The sequence below is a fragment of the Chiloscyllium punctatum genome, chromosome 44 (assembly GCF_047496795.1).
Source record: "Chiloscyllium punctatum isolate Juve2018m chromosome 44, sChiPun1.3, whole genome shotgun sequence".
NCBI classification, from domain to species: Eukaryota; Metazoa; Chordata; class Chondrichthyes; order Orectolobiformes; family Hemiscylliidae; genus Chiloscyllium; species Chiloscyllium punctatum.
This window is the reverse complement of record NC_092782.1, coordinates 21,820,818-21,843,747: the sequence shown is the minus strand read 5'-3', so window position 1 is coordinate 21,843,747 and position 22,930 is coordinate 21,820,818. Positions and strand designations below refer to the sequence as shown.

The 22,930-nt window shown below is 43.2% G+C and overlaps 1 long non-coding RNA gene across 3 annotated transcripts in view; it reads right to left on the bottom strand.

Moving 5' to 3' along the window:
* The window catches only part of LOC140466798 (uncharacterized), an 80,973-nt gene extending 70,121 nt beyond the window's left edge, over nt 1-10,852 (bottom strand). For all 3 annotated transcript variants that reach the window (XR_011955279.1, XR_011955281.1, XR_011955280.1), the window contains exons 1-3: nt 10,709-10,852; nt 9,613-9,729; nt 2,474-2,608 (exon numbers count right to left, since the gene is read on the bottom strand). This is a non-coding gene — a long non-coding RNA (uncharacterized lncRNA). The remainder of the gene's footprint in view (nt 1-2,473; nt 2,609-9,612; nt 9,730-10,708) is intronic.
* Between the last annotated feature and the right edge of the window lie 12,078 nt (nt 10,853-22,930).

Below are 22,930 nucleotides of genomic sequence, written 5' to 3'. Positions count from 1 at the left end.
GAGCAGAGGGACCTCCGGGTTCAGGTACATAACTCTTGGAGCTTTCATCACAGGATGGATAAGACAGTGCTTGGCATGCTTGACTATTGCTATTGACTATTGCTCAAACCATTGAATATAGGATTTGGCACATGATTATGATATTGTACGGATATTGGTGAGGACTCTTCTGCTATACTCTGGCCGGTTATGGTCGCCCAGTTATAGGGAGGATATTATTAACCTGAAGGCTGTTCAGAAGAGATTTACCAAGACGTTGCTGGATATGGAAGGCTTAAGTTCTGAAAAATGGCTGGATACGCAGATTGTTTTTTCCACTGGAGCCGGGAGGTTGAGAGGTGACCTTATAGAAGATTAAGAAAAAAAGTTGGGATATAGATAGAGTTAATGACAGTTGCCTTTTCCTTCGGATAAGGGAGTCTCAAGTGGAGCGGCCACATTTTTCAGGTTAGAGGAGAGAGATGTTTAAAAAAAGGATATAAGGGGCAAATTGTTACACAGAGGGTGGTTTGGGTGTGGAATGAACTTCCTGAGGTGGATGTCGGTAAAATTACAACGTTTGAAAAACATTTAGTTAATTACATGGATAGGAAAGGGTTGGAGGGATATCGGCCAGCAACAGGCAGCTGGGAAGAGTTTAGTTTGAGATTATGGTTGTTATCAACTGAAGGGTCGGTTTCCATGCTGCACAGCTCTGACAACAATATGGTTTTGATTCATTATTTAAGAAAGGCTGCAATGGAAAGCCAGGGAACTGAAAACCAACTAGCCCAATGTTAGTGGTGGGTTAGTTGTGAAAGTGATTCTGCCAGACAGGAGTTATATTCATTTGTAAAGGAAAGGATTGATGAAAGATAGTCAGCACGGCTTTGTGCATACCAAGTCAAGTTTCACTAACTTGATTGCTTTTGTTGAAATGGTGACCATACATAGTCTACACCAACATCAGCAGGGCCTTTGAAAGGGTTTAGCATGATATACAGGTTCGTAAGATTAGATCACATGTGATCAGGGAGACCTTGTCAACTGGTTATAAAATTGGCTTGACAGCAGGAGACAGAGGGTGGTGGTAGAGGGATGTTGTTCAGACTGGAGGCCTGTGACCAGCGGTGTGCTATATGGATCAGGGCTGGGTCGACTGATATGCATCATCTACATAAACGATTTGGTTGAGAATATCGGAGTCATTGTTAGTAATTTTGTGGATGATCAAATTAATGGTGTAGTGGGCAGTGAATACGGTTATCAAAGGGGATCTCCACCAACTGGGCCAGTAGACCAAGGCGTGAAAGATGGATTTTAATTCAGGTAATGATTTTTGGACTAACATGGAATGAAAGATAGAATTTAAAATCAGGTGTTGGATCTTGTTTCGACAAACCAGGGAGGACTGACATAATTAATGACAGGGCCCTGGGCAGTGTTGTCGAACAGAGACAGACCAAGGGGTGCAGTTACATTGTTCTTTGGAAGTGGCATCACACGTGGACAGTGTGGGGAAAGCAGCATTTGGTACACTTGCCGTCATTGGCCAACACTTTAATACATGAGTTGGAGATATTTGTAACATTGTCTTCAATATTTCCCTTGGACATAGGAGGCTTATGTCGGGTGACCTTATAAAGGTTTAAAAAAAACTTGCAGGGAGTAAGAATGGTGAATAGCCAATGGTAAGTGAGAGCAAAACTAGAGGGTATAAAGGTGAGGTGAGAGAGCAAAGGTTTAAAGAGGGAGTAGAGGGGCAACATCCACAGAGGGTGGTGCATAAACTGGACGAACTGCCAGGGCTACATGGAGAAACAAGAACAATTACAACATGGAAAAGAAATTTAGGCAGATACATGGAGAGGAGAAGATTTGAAGGGATATGGGCCAAACACAGGCAAATGCGACTTGTTCAGTTTTGGAAAAATGGTCAGCATTGATGAGTTGGAATGAAGGTTCTGTTTTCATGCTGCATGACCCCGTAACCATTTAAAGAGGAGGAGAATATTGAGATAAGGCATGTTGTAGACACTGAAGCAAGCTATAGCAATAGGGATGGTAGTCTGGAATGCGGTACGTTTCAAATATGCGGACGGCCTATATGGAAGGAAGGAGGTTACAGAGATAGGAACTGTTACAGGAGTTAAAAATTATTGAAGACACTGATCCACACGACATACAATAGCTACAGTGTTGGAGAGGGAACACAGAACAGAAAGATCCCAGGCAGCATTCCCACCCTCTCGTGGGAGGCCTGCTTTCCCCTCTGTTGTACTGATGCTCACTAAGTCAGCACAGGCCTTGATTGATAACTGTGAACTTTCTATACTGTCTCAATACAACGTAAGTTAAAGTGGACATGGTGATTGATATAGAAGTGTATCCGTACTGTGCTCCCCCTCCAGCATTATATCTATGTCATGTCTTGTTAGCTGATGTTTGGATCCCTCTCATTGCTCTCTGCTCTGTGCATTGTGAGTGATCTTACCTCACTGCAGGATTTATTGAAGGCTCCAGATCTCCCTGTTCTTTGTCTCTCTGGCTGACCAACCATCTTCAATGTGGTGATGGATGAGACACCCAGCAGCTGTGAAGTCTATTGAGTTGGGACCTTCCTGAGTACCTACAGGAGACAGACAAATAGAGAGAATGGAAAATTACATTGATGTAGTGAAGGTTACACATGTTGAATGGCATAGAGTTCCACAGAGATCTGGAAAATCCCAGCCTCCACCTCTGGCCTGTGCTGTTGCGTCTCTCTCGAGTGGAGAATTCTGTTAGCTCAGGATCTGGAGTAGCTGCAAGAGTGAGAGGCACTGACAGAGGCAGCAATTAGATCCACACAGTGAGTGATACCACATGGAGAGAGTCAGAGTGATATCACAAGGGTGCAGGAAGGTGTCAGGATCAAACAATTGTGCCAGAAGAATAGGTTTAGCTTCATGATGCACTGGTATGAGTGCTCAGGGATGAGCAATGTGTGAGCAGGTGAAGTGATGGCCTAGTGGTATTATTGCTAGAGCATGTATCCAAAACCTCAGCTAATTTTCAGGGGAGACAGGTTTGAATTCCACCATCTGAAATGGTGGAATTTGAAATCAATAAATTCAAATATTATAATTAATAGTCCATAAATACATATGAAACCATTTATGATGTAAAAAAAACCCAAACACTTGTCCTTTCGAGAGGGACATCTGCCCATCCTCACGTGGTCTGCATGACATCCCCACAGCAAAGTGTTTTCCAAATCCAAATAGAAAAGGTGATGCATCGGAACAGCATGGGGATCTGGCTGAAGACAAGCAGAAAGGAACAGGATGGGATAAGGTTCAACTAAAACTCTACATTAGCGAATTGGTTTGTGATAGGAAATTGTGGGAAAGAATCAAGAATTTATTTTTTCCACATAAACAAAGTCTCTTTAATAAGGTAGCTAGATTTGTGACACAGAGATGAAAGAGATTTAGACACCAAGGTGATGTGGTTACAGGGTGAACAAAAGGTGGAACATACATATTCAATCGTTCACAATCTTGTGGAAACTCAGGCAAAATGGATGACGCTAACAATAATGGGTAACAAAGGCATTAGATAGAAAGCGGGGGAGGGGGTCAAGGGGGTTCTTAAAAATGAACGGGCAAACAATGGTCACAATTTATCCTCAGCAGATAATGTTAAGGATAAGGCACAAGATATTTAATAAGTACAGTTAGAGAGAGAGGATCCCCAACTAAGCAGTGGGGCCTGTCAGAAACCAGAGGGACAATCAGTGCATGGAGCCAGAGGAAGTAGGTGAGGTCTTCAATGAATACTTCCCATTTGTATTCACACATGAGAAAGACATTTCAGCCTGGGATTTCAATTGGGATGGTGAGGTTCTGGAACATATTAAGATCAATGAGAAGGAGGCGTCAAATGCATTCACAGGCAAAAAGGTGGAGAAATTCCCAGTAACAATAAAATATATCCCAGGCTGTTATGGGAGGGAAGGGAGCAGATTGCTGGATTCCTGGCGGATATATTTAATACTTTGCTGCCCACAGGTAAAGTGTCGAATGACTGGAAGATCGCTAATGTGGTTCCTTTGTTCAAGAGCAACAGGGATATGCCAGGTAATTACAGAGCAGATAGTCTGACAGCAATGGGAGGGAAATTATTGGGAACAATTCTGAAGGACACGATGAATCAACATTCGAAAGGGCAGGAATGCATTAGGAATTGCCTGTATGGATTGGTAGAGGACTGTCCTCTGATATTGATGATGAGGTCTACATGAAGTTCACTGAGGTCTTTGACAAGATAACACAAGGAAGGCTGGTCCAAAAGGGAAGAGCCCATGGGATCCAAGGCAAGTTGGTAAATTGGATCCACAATTGGTGGAGGGTTGTTTTTGTGATTGAAAGCCTTCGTCCAGCGGGTATACCACAGGGATCTGTGCAGGAACCATTGCTGGTTATTATGTACATTAATATCTCACATGTGAAAGCAGAAGGAATACTTAGTAGGTTTGCAGATGACATGAAAGGTGAGAGTGTTGTCCACAGTGAGGGGAATGGTCTCAGGCTGCAGTCTGATATCGATCAGATGATAAACTGAGCAAAGTAATGGCAGATAGAACTTACTTCTGATCACTGTGAGGTAATGCACTGTAGGAAGTTTAATAAGCGAATGATATCCATCATGAATGGTAGGTCCTCCTGGAGTACTGAGGAACACAGGGATCTTGGTGGACAAGTCCCTGGATGTCTGAATGTGTCAGCACAGGTAGACAGAGTGGGGAAGGCACCTGACCTGGGAGCAGGAGGGGGACACATATCCTGGTGGGGAGAGTTGCTGGAACTGCTTGAAGGGATTTAGACTAGTCTGGCAGAGGTGTGGGACCCCAAACAGTCATAAGGCCAGAAAGAAGTTTGAGGCTGGTACAAGAGACCAATATAAAGAGGTTGGTTCAAGAGACCAATATAAATAGACAAAGCAGGCAAGAACATAGCAGACAATGAGGGAAAATTAATGAATTAAACTGCATTTATTTCAATGCAAAGGGCCGGACAGATAAGGCAGATGAACCCAGAGTATGGATGGGAACATGGGACTGGGATACCATAGGTATTACAGAAACACAGCTGAGGGAGCAACAGGACCAGCAGCTCAATGTTCCAGGTGACATATGCTACAGGAAGGATAGAACAGGAGGCAAAACAGGAGGAGAGCTGGTGGTTTTGATTGGTGGAAACATCACAGCAGTACCTAGACGGAGTATTCATGCAGGATCGCCCAGTTAAGCGATATTAGTGGAACTGAGAATTACAAATTGGTCATCAGTTTGCTACGATTGTACTACAGCGATAGGCAATGGGAGATGGAGGAGTAAATATGTCAGGAGATCTCAGATACCTGTTAGAATAATAGAGTTGTAACGGTAGGGGATTTTAACCTTTCCAAACCTGGATTGGGACTGCCGCAGTGTTAAGCAGTTGGATGGAAGGAATTTGTTAAGTATGTTCTGAAATCTCCCAGTCATTATGTAAATGGCCCAACTGGAGAATGGGGCTAAACCTGACCTCCCCTTGGGAAACAAGGTGGGGAAACGGGACTGAGGTGTTAGTGGGGGAGCACTTTGGAAAGTCACCACAATTGCATTAAATTGAAAATAGCGATGGAAATCGACAGGCCTGGTCCACAAGTTCAAGTTATTCAAGGGAGCAAGATAGTATTAGACAGGAATTTTTTAAAGTAGATATGGGGAGGCTATTTGCAGGTAAAGGGAAGTCTGGCAAGTAGGAATATCTTAAAACCGAGATAAAAGGAGGGTTCAATGTCAGCATCTTCCTGTTCGTGTGCAGCTCAATGCTGACTGAATTAGGAAACACTGGTGGAGTTTCGAGGCTGTGGTCAAGAAAAAAAGGAGGCACATGTCAGACACAACTGGCTGACTCAAGTGAATCCCTTCAGGAGCATCAAGGCTGTAGAAATAAACTTAGGATGGAAATCACAAATGCACAAAGGGGACACGAGATCGCTTTGGCAGAGAAAGTTAAGGAGAATCCAAAGAGACTCTACAAGTGTATTAAAAGCAAAAGAAGAGCTCAGGACAAACCCGGTCTCCTTCATGATCAATGAAGGGAATGATGTGTGAAACTACAAGATCCAAAACAAATATTTCACTTTGAAATTTACTGTGGATAAAGACTGGGGCACTCGTGGAACTAAAGAGTGTTTGGACCGACTACTATTGGAATACTGTGTGCAATTCTGGTCTCAATGCCATCAGGAAGATGTTGTGGAACATGAAAGGGTTCAGAAGAAATTACCAAGGATGTTGCCAGGGTTGGAGAATTGCCCTAGAGGGAAAAGCTGAATAGGCTCGGGCTGTTTTCACTTGAACATGGGAGGCTGAGGAGTTACCTGATAAAGGTGTTTAAAATCATGATGGTCATCGACAGGGTCAATAGACAAGGTCTTTTCCCCAGGCTGGGGGATTCCAAACCGACAGGGCATAGCTTTAAAGTGCGAGGGAAACTTTTCAAAGGGATCTAATGGACAACTGGTTCCCGCAGAGTGTGTGGAATAAGCTGCCAAAGAAAATAGTGGAGGCTGATAGAAATACATTTAAAAGGCATGTGGATGGGTATATGAACAGGAAGGGTTTCGAGGGATATTGTCAAAATTCTGGCAAATGTGACTAGATACGTCATGCAGAAGTTGGTCCAAAGGGTCTGTTCCCGTGCTGTACATCTCTATCACACAATGACTTGAAATGAGTCAACATTAGAGAAAAGGAGGTGCTTGAGGTTTTAAAACACACATCCCCAGGACCAGATCAAATATATCTCAGGACATTGTGGGAAGCCGGTGAAGAAATTGTAGGGCCCCTTGCCCTACAATTTTTGTGCCATAGAGAGCTATGTGTGATAGACTGGAGGGTGGCATTGTGGACAGTGAAGAAGGTTTCCTAAGATTACAAAGGGATCCTGATGAAATGCTTGAATGGCTGAAAAACTGTAGATGGAGTTCAATCTGAATAAATGTGAGGTAATGCATTTGGTATTACAAACACGGGCACGACTTATACAATTAATGGCAGGACCTTGTGTAGTGTTGTAGAACAGAGGGACCTCAGGGTTCAGATAGATAATTCTTTGAAGTTGGCAACATGGAGAGACAGGTTGGTTAAAAACGGTGCTTTCCACACTTCTTTCATTGCTCAGTCCTTTGGATATAGGAGTTGGGAAGTCGCATTGAGATTATACAGACCATTGGTGAGTCCTCTTCTGGAATACTATGCCCATTTCTGGTCGCCCAGTTATATGAAGGGTATTATTAAGCTGGAGAGGGTTCAGATGAGATTTACTGGGATGTGGCTGGGTATGAAAGGTTTCAGTTATAAAGAAAGGTTGGAAAGGTTGATATTTTTTCATTTAAACCTGAATGTTGACAGATATCCTTATAACCGAACGTTTATAAAATAATGAGGGGGATAGATAGAGTTAATGGGAGTTGTCTTTTCCCATGGAGAGGGGAGTTTCAAGACAAGGCACCACATTTTTAAGTTTAGAGGAGAGACATTTTAAAAAAGACATGAGGGGCACATTGTGTAACAGAGGGTGGGTTGTGTGTGGAATGAACTTCCCAAGGAAGGGGTGAATGTGGGGACAATTACAATGTTTAAAAGGCATTTAGATTAGAATAGGAATAGGAAAGGTTTGAAGGGATATGATCCAGGAACAGGCAGGTGGGGCGAGATCAGTTTTAGAGTATGGTTCGCGTTAACCGAACAGTGCGGTATGAGTCTCTATGATTATAATGTTGTATCATTAATTAAGAAAGGCTGCAAGAGAAAGCCAGGGAACTACAGATTGATGAGCCAGGCATCAGGGTAGGTCAGTTGTTGGAGGTCATTCTGAAAAGTAGGACTTACGTGCATTTGGAAAGATAAAGACTGATTACGGATAGCCAGCATGGCTTTGTGCGTGGGAAAACATGTCTCACAAACTTGACTGGAGTTTGTTCAAGATGTTACCAAGAAGATAGATGAAGGCAGAGCAACAGACGTTGTTTCTGTCTTCAGCAAACCCTTGGTCAGGGTGTAGCATGATACATTGGTTAGTAAGGGTAGATCACAAGGGATCAGGGAGAGCCCTAAAGAAGGGCTCATGCCTGAAACGTCGATTCTCCTGCTCCTTGAATGCTGCCTGACCTGCTGCACTTTTCCAGCAACACATTTTCAGATCAGGGAGAGCTAGCCAACTGGATACAAAATGGGATGACAGTGGGAGACAGAGGTGATGGGAGAGAGTTGTTGTTCAGACTGGAGGCCTCTGATCAGCAGTGTGCTGTAAAGATTGGTGCTGGCGCCACTGTTGTGCATAATTTACATAAACAAGTTGAGTGAAAATATAGGAGTCCCTGTTAGTATGTTTGTGGATACCAAGGTTAGTGGAAGAGAGGGCAGGGAATATAGTTATCGAAGGGGATGTTAATCAACTGGGCCAGTGGGCCAAGGAATGAAAGATGGAGTTGAATTCATATGTTGAATTTAGTTCAGATAAACCAGAGACGACTAACACAATCAATGGCAGGGCCCTGGGCAGTGTTGTCAAACAGAGAGAGACCAAGAGGTGCAGTTAGATTGTTCCTTGCATATGGCATCACTGGTGAACAGGGTGGGGAAAGCAGCATTTGGCACATTTGTCATCAGTGGCCAGAGCACTGAGTACATGAGTTGGAGATATTTGTAACATTGTCATCAATATTTCACCTGGGCAGAGGAGACCACGGGGTGACGTTATAAAGGTTTATGAAACCATGCCTAAGTAAGGTGAATTGCCAAGGTAGGTGAGTCCAAAGCTAGTGGCATAAACGTGAGGTAACAGAGCAAGGATTTAAAGAGGGAGCTGAGGGGCAACATTTTCCACAGAGGATGGTGAATAGACGGAATGGACTGCCAGAGGAAATGGTAAAAGCAAGTACGATTACAACATGGAAAAGACACTTGGGCAGGTACATGGAGAGGAGTACATTTGAAGGGATATGGGTGAAACACAGGCAAATGCGACTCATTCCATTTCGGAAACCTCAGCCGAAGAGTCATGCAGCACAGAAACAGAAATTATTTCACATATTTGAAGTGTCCAGTCCAGTTGTTGGAGAAGGAGACTATCGAGACAAGGCATGCTGTAGAGAATGAAACAAGTTACAGCAATATGGTTGGTCGTCTGGACTGGACACTTCAAATATGTGAAATAATTGGAGAGAGGGGAGGAGATGACAGATGTCGGAACGGTTATAGAAGTTAGAATGATTGAAGAAACTGGTCCACAAGACAAGGTATAGATAGAGTCTTGGAGAGGGAATAGATCCCAGGTAGCATTACCACCCTCTCGTGGGAGGCCTGCTTTCCTCTCGGTTGTCCTGATGCTCACCAAGACAGCACACACCTGGATTGAAAACTGGGAATGCCCAATGCTGTTTCAGTACAACAAAACTTAAAGTAGAGGTGGTGACTGAACCTGGAGTGTGTCGGTACTGTGCGCCCCCTCCAGCATTATATCTATGTCAGTTCTTGTTAGCTGATGCTTGCAGCCCTCTCATTGCTCTCTGCTCTGTGCACTGAACTGATCTTACCTGGCAGCAAAATTTATTGAAGGCTCCCGACCTCCCTGACCATTGTCTCTCTGGCTGACCAACCATCTTCCCAACCAGCAGTTGGCAAGTCTATTGAGTCAGGAACTCCCTGAGCACCTGTAGAAGACACAGAAATAAGCAGAATGCGAAATTAGACTGATGCAGTGAGGGTTACACACATAGAATGGCACTGAGCCCCACAGAGATCTGGAAAATCCCAGTCTCCATTCCTGACCTGTGCTGCCTCATCTCTCCGGAATGGAGAATTCTGTTGACTCAGGATCTGGAGTGGCTGCAAGAGTGAGAGACTCTGACAAAGGCAGCGATTAGACCCACACAGTGAGGGATATCACATGGAGAGATACTGAGTGATATTACCAGAGCGCAGGATCAAACAACTGTGCAGGAAGAAAGGGGTTTGATTCATGTTGCACTGGGATGCACAACCTGTGAGCAGGCGAAGTGATGGCCTAGTGGCATTATTGTGAGTCAATTTATCCAGAAACTCAGCAAATGTTCTCTGGGCACACGTTCAAATCCCACCATTGCAAATGATTGAATGTAAATTAAATGCTTCAAAAACGATGTAATTAAAAACTTGTAAATGAGTATTAAGCAGTTGCTGATGTTAAGACAAATCCTTCGGGTGCATTAATGTCTTTAGTAAAGTAATCTAAGATAGGCCTGGGATATCACAGGTATTACAGAAACACAGCTGAGGGAGGGACAGCGCAATGTTCCAGGGGGCAGATGCTGCAGGAAGGACAGAAGTGGAGCTGAGAGAGGAGGAGAGCTGCTGGTTCTGACTGGGTGAAACATCACAGCAGGACTGAGAGAGGGATATTCCTGCGGGATCGGCCAGTGAAGCTGTGTTCGTGGAATTAATCAATAACAATGGGTCTTCCCTTTCCTCCGATTGTTCTACAGACCCCGATAACCCCGCCCTCCTGCACCTTGACCTTCTCAAGATGGCGGCCCTGACTTCCACGCACCCTCTTCCCTCAAACAACTGGCGGCTGGAACCCCAGGCCGCTTCCCTGATCAGAGACCGCTACCTCCTTACGCGGACCTGGAGGGTATTTTTCGTTCCTTTTACCTTTTTTCAGGATTTGTAAATTCTCTCCGCTCCTTTCTCCCAGCAAGGCTTCCACACAGCGGCTCTGAGCGCCGCTCTCTGAAGCCGATCGCAGCCGCTGCCGGAAAACCCGCTCCATGTCGCTTTCTCTCTGTGTCCTGATTAATGTGATACTGTATGCTCCGCATAGAAACAAAACTGCGCATGCGTCTGAGGTTATCGGTGAGTTTATAGAGAATATTCATATCTGCATAGAATCATGGGTGAAATATTAGACATTAACAATCGCTCTGTCGAGTTACAGTCAGAAAGATGTCGAATATGAAAATAGATTGTTTGGTCTAATTCAACCGTAACGGACAGGTATGCAAATTACCAATCGTTCTGGGAGTTTGAAAAGAAGTTTCTTATTAAAGTTGTGCAAATTATTGAAAATACGTACGTTATCAGATTTCCATCTCAAGTATTTCTTAAAATCTCACATTGGTTTATGCTCCACTGTGTAGTGAGGATGATCAATCCTGCAAAACAGTTGCTTTCTGACCAATCCTGAAGCGTTCACTCCCGAGAATGCTTTGGCCCCGTTCCTCACTCACTCTGGTTGGAGGACCGGCCGCTGCTCGGTCCTCCAGTTCTGTCCCTTCCTCCCAATTGCAGAGTTGATTCAAGCGTGACTCACAGGCTAAGGGACAATGGAAGTTAGAGTCGATGCCTTGTGATGCGGAGAAAGTATTCTGAAACTTGGACAGAGGGTTCAATTCACAGCTTGTGCATGTGTGTTTAATAACCACTTTGAAGAGGTTCATTAGGAAAATAACAAGGGAAATCAGGAAGAGTAAAAACAATAGAAAACGCATACAATGTGGTGGGGTTCTCAATGCTCAGATGATTTTAGTCTTTACCAAGTGTTTCAGGGTCCCAGTACAGACAAGGAGAAAGTGAGGACTGTAGCTGTTGGAGATCAGAGCCTAAAAATGTGTTGCTGGAAAAGCGCAGCAGGTCAGGTAGTATCAAAGGAGCAGGAGAATCAACGTTTCGGGCATAAGCCCTTCTTCACGAATTCAACACATTTTTAAACTCTGATCTCCAGCATCTGCAGTCCTCACTTTCTCCCAGTACAGACTGTTCCACTCCTCCTTGAGCACAGCCAGATACCACGATTGTGGGGCAAAGTGTTGTGGTGGGATATAGAGGGGCTTTTCTGGAAGACGCTTCGTTTAGGAGGTGAAAATAGGTGATGAGTACGGTTTTGTATGGAGCTACCTGTTCCCCTCCTGTTGCAGCATCTTATTATTGCCCTGGCTCTACCTCGTACATGTTTGGTAGAGATCAGTGACATTTTGTAAGCCCACAATACAAGATCTGCCACTCTATTTAAGACAGTAGAAACTTCTTGTAGCACTATATACAGTGCAGAACAGGCCCTTCAGTCCTTGATGTTGTGCCAACCTGTGAACAATTCTCAGCTCATCCCCCGACACTATCCCAAAATCAGCTACGTGCTTATCTAAAGGATTGTTTAAATCTACGTAATGTGGTTGAGTTAACTACATTTTCAGGTTGTGCATTCCACGCCCTAACCACTCGCTGCGTAAAGAACCTGCCTCTGACATCTGTCTTACATCTATCACCCCTCAATCTGTAGTTATGCCTCCTCGTACACACTGATGTCATCTTCCTGGGAAGAAGACTTTCACTGTCTACCCTATCTAAGCCTCTGATAATCTTGTATGTCTCTATCAAATCCCCTCTTTGCTGCCTTCTTGCCAATGAGAACAGGTTCAAGTTTCTCAACCTTTCGTCATAAGACTTCCCTCCAGACTGGGCAACATCATAGTAAATCTCCTCTGCATCTTTTCCAATGCTTCCATATCCTTCCCAAAATGTGGGCACCAGAACTGCACACAGTATGGCCACACCAGCGTTTTGTATAGTTGCAGCTCTGGAACTCAATTCCTCTGCGAATGAAACCTGACTCACCGTATGCTGCCTTAACGGTACTATACACCTGGGTGGCAACTTTCAGGCATCTACGTACATGGACTCCAACATCCCTCTGCACATCTGCACTACCAAGAATCTTTCCATTGACCTAGTACTCTGCCTTCCTGTTCTTCCCAAAGCGCGTCACTTCACATTTAGCTGCATTGAACTCCATTTGCATCCTCTCAGCCTAATTATGCAGTTTATCCAAATCCCTCTGAAACCTGTAACATTCTTCCACATTGTCAACTACTCCACCGACTTTAATGTCATCTGCAAATTTACTAATCCATTCACCTATGCCTGCGTCTAAGTTATTTATAAAAATTAGAAACAGCAGTGGTCCCAAAACAGATCCTTGTAGCAGACCGTGCGTAACCGGACTCCAGGCTGAATATTTTCCATCAGCCACCACGCCCTGCTTTCTTTCAGAAGCCAGTTTCTAATCCAAACTGCAAATTCACCCTCAATTCCAAGTTCCTGCATTTTCTCAAACAGTCTACCGTGTGCAATCTTATCAAAGGCTTTACTGATGTCCATGTATACCACGTCAACTGCCCTACCCTCATCTACATGCTTGGTCATCTTCTCAAAAAACTCAATCAGGTTTGTGACACACAACCTGCCCTTGATGAAACCATGTTCACTATGTGAAAACAGAATGGTGTTTGCTATTTGATTATAAATCTTATCTCTTATAATCCTTTCCAAAACCTTTCCTACAACAAAAGGAAGGCTCACTGGTCCATAATTGCCTGGGTCATCTCTAGTGCCCTTCTTGATCAAGGGCGCAACATTTGCAATCCTCCAGTCCTCTGGTACCAAACCTGTAGACAATTACGAATCAGATATCAAAGTCAAAGGCTCTGCTATCTCCTCCCTAGCTTCCCAGAGAGCCTCAACCCTACAGTCAATGTTCTGACCAATGAAGGCAAGTATGCCAAATGCCTTCTTCACCACCCTTTTTGTCTGCAACTATATACCTGCATACCGAGATGTTGTTTTTTTCAGCAACACTCCCCGGGACCCTACCATTAACTGTATAAGATAGGTCTAGATTAGATTACTTACAGTGTGGAAACAGGCCCTTCGGTCCAACAAGTCCACACCAACCCTCCAAAGAGCAAATCCACCCAGATCCATTTCCCTACATTTACCCCTTCACCTAACACTACGGGCAATTTAGCATAGGAAATTCACCTAACCTGCACATTTTTGGACCGTGGGAGGAAACCGGAGCACCTGGATGAAACCCACGCAGACACGGGGAGAATGTGCAAACTCCACACAGACAGTTGCCTGAAGCGGGAATTGAACCCGGGTCTCTGGCACTGTGATGCAGTAGTGTTCACCACTGTGCCACCGTGCCACCCATAGTGACTGGATGGAGAACCTTAAAAACGAGATTTGATAGAGAACTTTAAAAATGAAGGTGCTGAAACTGCATGGAGGGCGAAATATTTTCACTTGTGAGGTTGACCTGAACAGGAAGTTAAAAATAATGAATCAAATCAGAAACTTAAAACAAAACATTATTCCCTGACAAAGATGACAACATGGAACAACGTGACATCTAGCATCAGGAATGTTTAAGTTGAATATCATGAATATGTTTAAGGGAAAATTGGATAAGTACCTCATGGAGAAACATTCAGAAGGATGCACTGATGGGATGAGACAAAGTGGGAGTTTACTCCTATGGAGACTAAATACCTGCACTCACCTGTTGAGCCAAAAGGCCCGCTTCTCTGCTGCAAAGTCTCTGTAAATGTCCTGGTCTCCTTAAGTAAAGAACCATTTAGTCACAAACTAATTTGGGAAAAAAAGGGTCCCACTAGGGTATTAACGAGAAATACAAGAGGCATCCCTTCATAAAGTTATACAATTAACATCCATTACTGAAGGTATCTCTGCAGAGAGAGCAGTTTAATCTTTGGCTTCTCAGTGGCTGTGGACTGAAGAGTTTTAATCTGCGCTTTGGTTTAACTTGAGCTGGCAACATCAAGATCTTTACTGAGTTCAGCTTGGGCCTTCATAATGAATCCGTCATAGGACTGAAAGCGATATGGTGAGAAGATGAAATTAAACTTTGGGGTGTAAAGAAATACACATTACACTACTTTGCTAACTGCCCAAGACAAACCACAAATTCTTTTCTGAATGAACAAATCTAATTTTAGTGATCTGTAAAATCTGTTAAACACAAAATTAAGAAAGATTAACAGGGATAACAAAAAGCACAGTTTGTTGAATGTCATCAAAAACAAGTTTATTTATTCCGGACTTTCCTCTCAAGCCCTTCAACATTACAGCAATCCATATATGCAGCATTTAACAAGAAAGAGGCCCCAAAGCTGATTTATTAAAGAAGAGTGAGACATTGGTCAGGAAGAAGGAAGTATAAGATCAGAAATATACAAGACCCCATTGGAAAAAGGAAGCTCTTGACAGTAGGAAGAGAGGAGGCTGTGAAGAGGAATTTGAGGAAAAGGGCTTGAATGAACGTTAAGCAGAATATATGAACTCTTATTCATGGTGGAGAAAAAAATACAAACAGAAAAAGGAAACCTGCTCGAACACTTTTCCGTAAGATGTGAAGAACAAAAATTCATAGCCCCCAACAATTTTTAATTTGGTTGATTTGGTTTTGGGAACGCAGCATGGAAACCTGTGAAATGTTCTGAACTGCAATCTTTTCAAGGTCGCATGTTCCAAATACCCCAGCTGAAATCTGCAGCATAGTGGTAGATTCGGTCTCACCTCTAGTTGTTTGATTAGACTGGCCTCCTGTACTTTCAATCGCTCCTTTTGACGTTTCTTTTGCTCTTTCTTCAGCTTATCCACAATGGACTTGCACTTTTTAAGTTCGTCCTTCAATGCACAGATCCTGATCTCAATATCACTCTAGACTGACGTAGTTTCTGTAGAAGATCCACCAGATGGATGTTAACAGGTCTCATTACAAACAAACTCAATTTGGACACTAACATTAGCGGATAAGAGATACATGCAAACCTGCATAACACTTGGTCACACTTCTCACAACCTGAATTGGAGGTTCCAGTGTTGGACTGGGGTGTACAAAGTTAAAAATCACATAACACCAGGTTATAGTCTAACAGGTTTAATTGGAAGCACACTAGCTTTCGGACCGTCATTCCTGATGAAGGGAGGAAACTGGAGCACCCGGTGGAAACCCACACAGACACGGGGAGAATGTGCAAACTCCACACGGAGAGTTGCCTGAGGCAGGAATTGTACCCGGGTCTCTGGCGCTGTGAGGTAGCAGTGCTAACCACTGAGCCACCATGCCGCCCAGAATAGTATAGTACAATCATCAAGTCTGGAAGTAAAAAAGTCATTGACAAGGTTTCTGCAGTGGAAGAACGTAAGTGGGGCAGACATCAATAATTGGAGATTCGGGAAAGTGTTGAAGCAGGCTTTTTGAGCTTTAGAGTCCACTCCGAAGACCAGCCAACCCAGAGCCCCCTCCTCCAGCTATACACCTGCATTTCCCATTGCTCATCCACCGAGCTCACACGTATTTCCCATGCCTTCACAAAAATCCTGTACATTCCCATATTTTATTTCCTATTCCCCTTCAGAATTCCAATCTCTGCCAGTCCCGCTTTTAATTACCTCTCAGAATTTCTAGTCCATCCCACTCCCATAAGTGGGCAGCACGGTGGCACAGTGGTTAGCACTGCTGCCTCACAGCGCCAGAGACCCAGGTTCAATTCCCGCCTCAGGCAACTGACTGTGTGGAGTTTGCACGTTCTCCCCGTGTCTGCGTGGGTTTCCTCCGGGTGCTCTGGTTTCCTCCCACAGTCCAAAGATGTGTAGGTCAGGTGAACTGGCCATGCTAAATTGCCCATAGTGTTAGGTAAGGGGTAAATGTAGGGGTATGGGTGGGTTGCGCTTCGGCGGGTCGGTGTGGACTTGTTGGGCCGAAGGGCCTGTTTCCACACTGTAAGTAATCTAATCTCCCCTGTATCATATTCCCAGTCAGAATTCCCATTCCCCCTCACACCTATATTTTCCATTCATCCTCAGAAATCCTATTCCTTCACATCTCCCATTCCCTGCCTCAGTGTTTCCCGTTCTCTCCACCTCCTGTTTCCCATTTTCTCTCAGAACATCCATTCTCGGTCACTCCTATTTCAATTTCCCTCTCGGAAGTCTTATTCTTTCCCACTCTCATGTTTCACTTTCCCTCTAAAGAATTCTTGTTACCAAACAATGCCTGATTTTCCCCTCGTTCTCTTTGCTCCTATTGCTCATTCACTCGCAGAATGCCCATTTTCTCCTATTACATTTTCTATTCCCTTTCAGAATTCCATTCCCTGCTAAGTCCATGATGTGGACTAGGAAATAAATCATCCAATAATTATGGTTGAAGACCATAAGATTTCCCAAATGGAGATCATATCTGGTCAGTAACAGTCTCAACAGAATTGTCTCTGCTTAACGTGTGTTCTCTTGGAACTGGCCAACTCAAGACTCAATACTAATTCGTATTTCAACTCTTTCAAGATCGAAGGATAATTTAAGTCAGGAGCTGTCAAGAAAATACAATTTATATTTTCTTTCCCACATCTATGAAGGCTTTCAATTTTGTCAAGACACAGTTCCATGAGCAATTGGAGTACCCAGTAGCACTGCTTCCACATAGTTTTTGTGAGGACTGAATAGTGGACCTCAGATCTATGATGAAGATACAAAGGTATTCCTCAGTAGGAGCATCAAGGTAGTTATCAGGAGCAGGATCAGAATTCCTGTAATTAACCATGCTTTTCTGGCATTGAGATACAGAGGTTGATTGTAAAACCCCTGGTGCTACTATGACCAGCTCAACTGGGATTGATATTGAGTGAAGCCAAGGACTTTCTATTCTCTGTAGCCTTATATGACAATTATTTACTCATTGGAAACAGATTTGTAGAAAAAAACATGCAACATATCTCTTACCTGTTTACTGTGTGTTGCAACAGGTTCAAAATCCTGGGAATAAACATCATCTGTGAAAATACTGTGGTCAGGAATGGTGGTCATCCGAAGGGCTGCTCATGGTGATTCCAGAGTCTGTGCAGGTGAAAATTAACCTCCTCAGGAATTGAACTGTCACTGTGGGGCTGGGAGCAAGATGGCACAGGACATTCTTCCCCACTGCGTGTGTCTGGAGAAAATAACACTACATGGAACATTTATACTGCAATGGATTGACAGTGCTTAAAGTGAGATGCACAATTCAACATGATTGTCTTACAATTCTATGCTCCTTTCAATGTATTTTTTTAATTTCAGATACAACAGAATGTCTCAAGGGAGTAAATTAGAAATAGTGAGCCAGAGAAAGTTAAGTATGCACAGCTCACTGATGAAAAGCACCTTATGCTAACTCAGATACTGTCAGACATATCTGCTAATAGCCAGCATACAACATTCTATGCAGGACTGGGGTTACAGTTTTATGCTACTAAAAATGGGGAGGAATGACATTAATTATCAATACTGCAAAGAAAATTAGATTTTCTGTGTGAACAAAGTGGCTGCATTGTCTTGTGTAAACAACTTTCAGGCTCTGACACTGATTATAACTTTTGCTGTTTCTCAACTCTGCACGTGATACACAACCGCAGGCAGGAAAAGGAATTAAGATCTGAAACTACAGCCTCCCCCAAGAGGGTGAGTGGGAAACTACACTAGATTATCGTATCAAGGTACCATTGAGAAAGTTGATAATTCCAATATCTGAACTATTTTGATTAAATGTTTCACTGCAGATGTTCAGGAAATGTGATATCCAGAATGAATGAGACAGGCAAAGTAAAAGGCCAGTTTACACATTGCTTCTTCTGTTTTAATCCAGACTGATGTCATTTCCACATCAATACACCACCTCACATGTGCCATGACAATCAACGATACCAAAGTGCACTTGAAAGCAATCAAAACTACAGGAAATGCATTGCTCTCTCGAAGAGAAACATACAAACAAGAAACAGAGGCTGACATTACATTTTGATTCTGGAATCTTCTCACTTGCCTCTCTCTTTGCCATTTTAGTTTTGAGCTCCTTGCCTGAAGCAGCCAGAGCCTATTTTTCTATTCGCCAGGTCGCAGCTTGCTCAGCATCGAGCCGCCGCTTCCAGCCCAGCAGCTCCCCTGCATGCTGCCGCTGATGCATCCATTTCTGCTTCCGTTTCGTGAGCAACCTGATGGACATGCAAGCAGTACGGGGCAGAGAGAAAGTAAGTATTAGCAAGCTGCTGATGTTCATTTCTAAAATCGGATACGAACCTCTAGCTTACATTTTAAATTCAACACTGTTTGTGTTATAGTTTCACAACACGAGTATAAATCATGCATTGCGAACAGGACTGCATATAAACAAGCGAAGTACAGTTAACTAATACATTCGGAAGGATTTCCGCCAAGTTTGATTAGATTAGATTACTTACAGTGTGGAAACAGGCCGTTCGGCCTAACAAGTCCACACCGCCCCGCTGAAGCGCAACCCACCCATACCTCTACATTTACCCCTTACCTAATACTACAGGCAATTTAGAATGGCCAATTCACCTGACCTGCACATCTTTGGACTGTGGGAGGAAACGCAGACACGGGGAGAACTTGCAAACTCCACACAGACAGTCGCCTGATGTGCCAACCAGCAGGTTGTTGCATCTACGTGAAGCCTCAACTAAGACAAAGGAATGCACATTTCTCAACACAATTCCTTTCCCTTGATACTCCACCGACCCCCACATCATCCACATGCATGTGATGAAACAGAGCATGCTCGGTCAATGAGAAGCAGAGGTTGCACAGTACCTGCCCAGCTGGTTGTAGATGTACAGCTGGAATTCGGGATGCTGATTGGGAAAACAGACACTGAGAGATGACCAGTGATGAGAAGTAAAGACAGAAAAGAAGCAGTGGACAAGAGACCAGAGTCTGCAAGAAAAGGCGCAAAACGAAAAAAGAAGCAGCTGAATATTACCCCAAAGTTGCTTTATCTTTTAGATACTCAAGAAAACCTCACATTTTAAACAAAAATTCCAATTATTCCATACAACAATTTATATCCAACCTCCCTACACCTTCTGGCTAAACACTACTCCTTCTGTGAAGGTTCAATAACTTCAAATAGCAACAGAGCTCAGTAAAGGCAACACCAGCTCCATTTCTCTTTCTGACTTGGATAGTAGAAGAATCTCAAGCACTACCTTCCTAATGGTCCAACCACAGCTTACACACCCTTCTGAAAAAGGGTGAGCATATCTGCAGCATTGGGATACAGAATGAAGAAACATTCCTCAATGGTACACTCATAAGCCAAGTAAAATGCTATTTGTCTGTTGACAAATCTTTCTTGGAACAAGGCAAAGGAAATAGAAAAGGGCAAATTAAATCAATATTTCAAATTCACAGCACTGTCATGTACTATCCCACTTCACACCTAACCTCAAACACACACTAATCAGTTGTGTGAATAAGGACAGAGTACTTCATCTCCAACAAACCAGCATGTTTGGCAAAGAGGGAAAAGTTTAGTCTTTCATCTGTATTACTGAACTTTCCTTAAATGCACAAGGGATTCTGATCTTTGCTGATCTGGCTGAAAAGAATTGACAAGACAGATGTAAGACTGTAGTTCACTGAGCAACAACAGGATTGCCATCTTTCACTCTTTCAATGCTGGAACTGTGGCATTTAACTCACATAGTAAGTTCTGCATAAACATGACTCTCATTTTACAAAACTAAAACAGGGCATGAATCAAGTGGGAGTTCATGGAATTAAAGGAGACCACAACACTTCCAAGCCCAGTCTCTGGATTCTTTTAAGAAAGAATTGGATAGAGCTCTTAAAGATAGTGGAGTCAAGGGGTATGGAGATAAGGCTGGAACAGGATACTGATTAGGAATAATCAGCCATGATCATATTGAATGGCGGTGCAGGCTCGAAGGGCAGAATGGCCTACTCCTGCATCTATTGTCTATTGTCTATTGTCTATTGTCTAAAAGGATTACAAACAACAAAGAATTTGATATAAACCCCAACACAACTCAATGTCAATTATTTAAAGGATGCAGTAGATCAGAGTTTCTCATACCTGTTCCCATCGTGACACCATTTTAAGGCTTGTAAATTGTTAAAACTCAGGGTGTCTGGGTGGTGAAGGGTTTGACCATTGCTACCTTGGAGCTCATGACACTAAAGTTTCAGGTTGTGACCTCAAGTAGGGACTCACCCCACATTTTGTAAAGACCTGCAGAAAATTATAACTGAAACCTTCTAATCCACTTGACACAATGTACTTCCCCACCCCTTCATGTAATAAATTAATCTCAAATTCAAGTGGAAGTTTTACAGCAATTCATCCCAAGTGTGTTTTCAATTTTAGTTAACCAATCTGATTTAGGCCTTTGGTTCTTTATTTTTCTAAGTGAAGTACAGATCTTCAAATATCATTTGACTATCACCAGTTATCAGGTGAGGAAATATAGGTCTGGTTTCAACACTCCATGGCACTATTTTGCAGTGGGGTGTGAAACAATCAATTCAAAAACCATCACTGAATATTTTGGAAATTGATAATTAGGATTTCTAGTCTAGATTTTATAGTACCATTGCACATAAATCATCCTTTAACATATATTAGGCCAGATACAAGATGAAAACAGGTGTTTTCGGGTTAAATAAGGCAGGTTCCAGTTATATGCATGTTATTTTAGCAAGGGCACAACACTGCAGAAATATCACAATGATCCACTCGTTATCTGAAGGTACTTTATTTGAATTAGTAACACTGAATTTTGCAAAGTATTAGTTAATTATATACTGTCTTGAATGCAATTAATTCCTGTTATGAGATTACCAGATGAGAAAAACTGGTGTGGATCTGCTGGACGTTCCTTCGACAAGGTTGTAAATTTATAAGCTAGTTTTTTGGTGAATCTCTGCAATGCATCTTTAGATCGTGCAGTTACTGAGCATTAGGGGTGGAGGGAGTGAGTGCATGTGGATGTGGTGCCAATCAAATTGCTAGCATGTCCTGGATGGTGTCAAGCTTCTTGTGTTATTGGAACTCCACCATTTCAGCCAAGCGGCGAGCATACCATCGCCATTTTGGCCTATGTCTTGGAGATGGTGAATAGACTTTGGGGAGTCAAGAAGTGAGTTGCTCCCCACAGTATTCCTAGCCTCTGACCTGCTCTTGTAGCCACACTGTGTTTGTGTGATATGTCCTGTTGAGTTTCTGGTCAACAGTAACCCTCAGGGTTTTAATAGAGGGAAATTCAGAGATGGAAATTTATGTCAAGGGATGGTTGTTAGATGGTCTCTTATTGCAGATGGTCTTTAACTGAGGTTGGACAAATATTTCTTGCCACAAGCCTGCATATTGATCAGCCCTTGCTGCACTTAAATGGAGTTTTTTTCAGTATCTGAAGAGCTACAAATAGTGCTGAACAGTCGGGATGTTCAGCAATTAGTGCACATTCTGACCTTATAATGGAGGGAAAGTCATTCATGAAATGACTGAAGATGAGTGGAACCAGGAGAGTACCCTGAGGAACTCCTGAAGAGATGTCCTGCAGCTGAAATGACTGACCTCCTATAACCACACCCATCTTTCTACTTCCCAGGTATGACTCCAGAGGAGAATTCGCCCCAATACCCAATGATTCCAGTTTTTTTCAGCCTCCTTGATGCCACGAATACGACTCTGAAGTCAAGACCTATCTCCTCACTTCCCCTCTGGAATTCCGCTCTTTTGTCCATGTTTGAACCAAGGCTGCAATGAGGTCAAGAGCTGAGTGGCCCTGGCAGAGCCCAAACTCGGCATCGCTGAGCAGGTTATTGCTGAGCAGGTGCTGGTTGTTAGCACTGTTGATTACCCCTTCCATCACTTTCCTGGTGAGCGACAGTAACAAGGCAGCTAATTGTCAGGTTGTATTTGTTCTGTTTGTGTACAGGACATATCTGGGCAATTTTCTATATTGTTAGGTTGATGCCAGAATGTTGTCAGGCCAGTAATCTTTGCAGTATCCAGTGCTTCTAACTGTTCCTTGGTATCATGTGGAAGGAATCAAATTCATTAAAGACTGGTATTTACAATGTTGGGGACCGCTGGAGAATGCCAAGATGGATCATCTACACCCAACTGAAGATTTCTTCAATTGGTTCAGCCTTAACATTTGCACTAATGTGTTGGGCTCTTCCATTATTGACCATAGGGATACTTGAGAGTCT